The sequence below is a fragment of the Podarcis filfolensis genome, assembly GCF_964270895.1.
Source record: "Podarcis filfolensis genome assembly, chromosome: 15".
Taxonomy (NCBI): domain Eukaryota; kingdom Metazoa; phylum Chordata; class Lepidosauria; order Squamata; family Lacertidae; genus Podarcis; species Podarcis filfolensis.
In genome coordinates, this window is record NC_139618.1 from 20,328,052 (window position 1) to 20,332,814 (window position 4,763).

At 41.4% G+C, this 4,763-nt stretch overlaps 1 long non-coding RNA gene across 1 annotated transcript; it reads left to right on the forward strand.

Annotated features, from left to right (window-relative positions):
- The first annotated feature begins 2,022 nt into the window (after positions 1 to 2,022).
- Positions 2,023 to 4,489, forward strand: LOC310750731. The gene is made up of 2 exons (XR_014542201.1): positions 2,023 to 2,801; positions 3,608 to 4,489. It is a non-coding gene; the product is annotated as an uncharacterized lncRNA (long non-coding RNA).
- The last annotated feature ends 274 nt before the right edge of the window (positions 4,490 to 4,763 follow it).

Sequence of the window (4,763 nt, forward strand, 5' to 3'; positions counted from 1 at the left end):
TTCTCAGTAGTGGCACCTGCCCTGTGGAACACCCTCCCACCTGATGTCAAAGAGAAGAACAACTACCAGACTTTTAGAAGACATCTGAAAGCAGCCCTGTTTAGGGAAGCTTTTAATGTTTAACAGACCACTGTATTTTAATATTTTGTTGGAAACCCCCCAGAGTGGCTGGGGAAACCCAGCCAGATGGGTGGAGAATAAATTATTATTATTATTATTATTATTATTATTATTATTATTATTATTATTATAATATTGATTTCTTTGGCAACATGGAAGGGCTGTGGTGGGATCCAGAAATGGCAGCCTGGAGCCCCACTGACCACTTAACTGCTCTCTTCTCCATCAGCTTGGGAGCATTTTCTGAGACGCTTGTGGGGTATGATAGCATGCTTTGTCCTCTGATTCTTTAATATTTTCCAGCCCAGATATATGTTAACCAAAGGATCTTGCAGGAGCAAGGAAGCATAGGAGAATCAGACGCACCACAAGAGCACCTTGGATGGGATGGCTTTCAAAGAGGGCTAGACAATTGCATGGGGGAGAGGCCTATCAAAGGCAACTAGCTGTGATGGCTATGCTCAGCCTTCCCGGTTGGAGGGAGCCATGCTTCTGAAAAGCACTTGCTGGAAGCCACAGACTCCCCAAACGTGTTTCACAAGGACCCCTTCCTTCCCTCTGCCCCAGTACCTGAGGGTCGTCACGTCTCTCCGGGGATTTAGCCAGAACAAAGTACCGTATTTTTCACTCTATAAGACACACCAGACCATAAGACGCACCTAGTTTTTGGAGGAGGAAAACAAGAAAAAAAATATTCTGAATCCCAGAAGCCAGGACAGCAAGTGGGATCCTGGCTTATGGGATAACCAAACGCAGCCTCTTCCAGGCAGCGGCATGAATTCTCCCCCTGCCTGGGAGAGGCTGCACACGGCTAAGGCTCCCCCAAGAGCCGCGCTCCCTTTGAAGAGCGCATGGAGGAGGAAAAGCCCCCAAGAGCCGCACACACGCTCCACACTGCTCTTTAAAGGGAGCGCTGAGCAGAGCCTCCCTCCTGCATTCGCTCCATAAGACATTTCCCCTTACTTTTTAGGAGGGGAAAGTGAGTCTTATAGAGCGAAAAATACAGTATATGTTGGGGAATGGCCCCCACCCTGCAAAGAAAATGGAGGAATCAGCAGGCACCTGGCTCCCAGCCATGCTAGCACCAGTCTGGCACATGAGGGTGGGGGACATGGAAGGAAGCATTCCTGTAGTATAGGGCACTCAACTGACATTTCAACCTACCTGACCTCTGAGCCTTTCCTCCCTTGTTCTAGACTGCCTCTCTCCTAAGGAAGATGCAAGCTCTTGCTGGAAGCTACTGGTGGGGAGAGTGTTCCTATGATTCCCAAATGTTTCAGAAGCATATTTTTGTTCCTTTAGTTGCTTGATATATAATCATAGCATGGCAGAGTTGGATGGGATCCCCAGGGTCATCTAGTCAAACCCCCGGCAATGCAAGGCAAACTCCATCCTTCTGGTTACCACTGCAATTCTGCATGGTGTGGAGAAAGGGGAGAGAGAAATGTGTTGCTTACACTCTCATAACACTGATATGAGATCCACACCATGCAGCCCTTTCAGTAACTAAAGTCTAAAGGGCTGTCACATGGAGCAAGCTTGCTTTCTCGTGCTCTAGAGGCCCTTAGGGCCTGAAGCAGTGACTCTCCTTCCTTGGAGGTTTTTAAGCAGTGCTTGGATGGCCATCAGCCATGGATCACCTAGTTGAGATTCCTTCATCGCAGGGGGTTGGACTAGATGACCCTCAGGATCCCTTCCAACTCTACAATTCTATGATGCTATGTGTTGTTGTTTTTTAAAAGAAAATCTTTATTAATTTTCACATAAACAAATATACATGGATTACATAACATATAAAACAGAAAACGATACAAAAGAATAGAAACAATGGAATAAGATAAACAAACATAAACAAATACAATATATTACACTTACATGACAGATTAAAATATATAACTTCCAATAATTCTCATTATACTACTTGTATTATCTGTATTCCTTGCACAGATTCGTATTATTGTGTTTTGCATATAGATATATAATCCACTGTTGTATTTTATGTAATTCTTGGTTGCCAGTATCACTCTATTTCTGCAAGTATCTTATTGTTTGTACAGTACGTTTTAAAGTATTCTTTAAATATTTTCCATTCCTTATATACCTTTTGATTTGACACATGATGCTATGTTTTAAAGAGCATCCAATGCGCCTTTAAAGCACATGACTTCCCCCAAAATGATTTGTGCCATTGTGGCTTCCGTCTCACAGACCTACAATCCCCAGAACCCCTAACAAACTACAATTCCTAGGATCCTTTGGGGGAAGACACCTGGTTTTTAGAACAGGGATGGAGAACCTGCAGTTTGCTCACCCCCATTTCCTAGGAACCAGAAATGGGAAGCGCAAGTTCTTCTAACAGTATGGTTACAGGGAGCAGCATGTATAAAATATTGAATGTACTGTAATAGGGTTATTAAGGTAACTGTATCAGAATTATCATAGGAATGTTAAGGAGGGAGGGAGGGGGAAAGAGAGATTGTGGAATTCTGGTGGTGAGTGATGATTGGATGAGGAGTTGAAAGGGAGTTTGAATGTGAGGCAGTTGAGAGTCAGTTGAGAGCAGTGGGTTCTGGAGGGGGTGGTTGGGCAACTAACTTTTCAGTTTAGGATCAGTAGTCTAGTCATCATTTTTGTAATAAAGCAGCATGTACAATAAAGAGAATTTGAGGCCATAAGCTCAGGTACACACGCCATCCTACAATCATTTAGAGAATCATCCATACAGTCTCCTTTAGTGAGGGTACAATACCTAGGATCTGGACCAAACATTGATTTTATTTTATTTTGATTTTTATTTGCTCTTTTCTAGTTTCATAGGTTTATGTTCTGGTTCTAATGATGTAATAGGGGTTGGGGCTCTTTAAATACTGGGGGCTGCCACACACTCCTTTTCTTCTTAAAAAAATAATAATTTCCCCTCATTTTCAAAAGCACATGCATTGTCTCCTTCTTCAGGTTCTTCAGTTACATTTCTTGTGAGACATTGGTGTTATATGCAGTATAGGGTTGGGAAGAAAGGGGGGGCCTCATCGTGCAGATTATCATGAACTGAGATTTCAGTTTGCAAGTGGAGTATGAAAGCAAACACAGATGGGAAAGAAGTCTGATGCTGCCTCAGTAAACCTCAGTTAGCCATAAAAAAGCTGATGGGAAGCCATCACAATGCAGCGTATGCAGCAAAACTTTAAAGGAAACTCAGTTTGCCACTGTGAGGCACTTCTTGGTTTAGTCTTATCAATAATTCTCTGCAAATAGCAAAAAAACAACAACAATTGTCTAAAGAAAGTTGACCAAATCAAACTCTTTCCTCCCCCTTTTGTGGCCAATGAATCTAAACCTTGAAAGAGAGAAAGAAAGAAAGAAAGAAAGAAAGAAAGAAAGAAAGAAAGAAATATCGCAGGGAAGAGTGTTGGCTATTTTTTTTTATGGCTAGTTTAAATGAGTTATTTGGTACTGTTATCGCACATTGCTTTTTTAAATTTTTCAGATGGAATTGCAATACTCTCTGTCATGTTTCCTCCTCGCAACAAACCTGCAAACCATTTTTAGATGGGAAACTAAGGTCTAGAGATAGCAACTTGTCCAAGACCTCACAAAGAGCATATGGAAGAGGAAAGACTTGAAAACAGCTCTCCCAAATGGACAGTTTTCTAATTCTTGGCTCTTGAGGTGCAGCAGAGCCTCTAGCCAAAATCTGCTCATTTCTTTGTGCAATCATATTTCTGGAGTGTCCATTTTTGTGTGTGCTGTGGACAAGAGCCAGAATAGCGGTTATTCAGTCTTAGCTCCACCATTAGATCTTGTAAACATTGAGATCAGATGTGTTTACACTGTCTGTACTCCAAAAAGTGGGTCTTTGGGATGCAAATGACTATTGCTGCCTGTAATTGTATACCTAACCCTGTAAGGAACTGCATGTTAGACGCTACTAAAATAGATCAGTTTTGTTAATCTTTCTCTACAGTTCCTAACTTTTTAATATTTGATGAGATTTCAAGGGCCAGCAGCCTTACACTTATTTAATTTTGTTTATTTGAAAGTTTTATATCCATGATGGGAGAAGTGGAAATCTGCATGTAAGACTTAGCTAATAATATTTCCTCCCTAGCTCTCATTTCTTCATATTTTTTCCTTATCCATTGACATTGTTATCATACACCCTGTTGAACAGGCAAATGACCCTGGCTTTATCTTCAACTGTCTCTGGGCTGAATCTCTCTCTCTCTCTCTCTCTCTCTCTCCCCCTCTCTCCTTTGTTCTCCACAGTCAGTCCCTTGCCAAGTGATGTTGCTTCTCCCGTTACAACTTGTACAAAATGGCTGAATAGTTTCATTTCATCATATGAGGTATAAAAACATCCTTATGATCAGGTCTGTTTTCAAGAAATAATGTATTTTGATTTAGAGTCATTTCTCCATAACCTGAGATGTGTGATGATTAGTTCTATTTTTAATCAAGGATAAGCTAAAAGAATGGCACACTGCACATGCTCAAAGTCACTCTTGAGAACTGTTTCTCACATTGCAGGGTTGAAGTGCTACACAGGAAAAAAAATCAGGTTCTATAGGACTCCTGTCCCAAATGGCCATTTGACGCAGTATGTTGTCTTTGATGAGTATCTATTATGAAATGAAACATGAGGA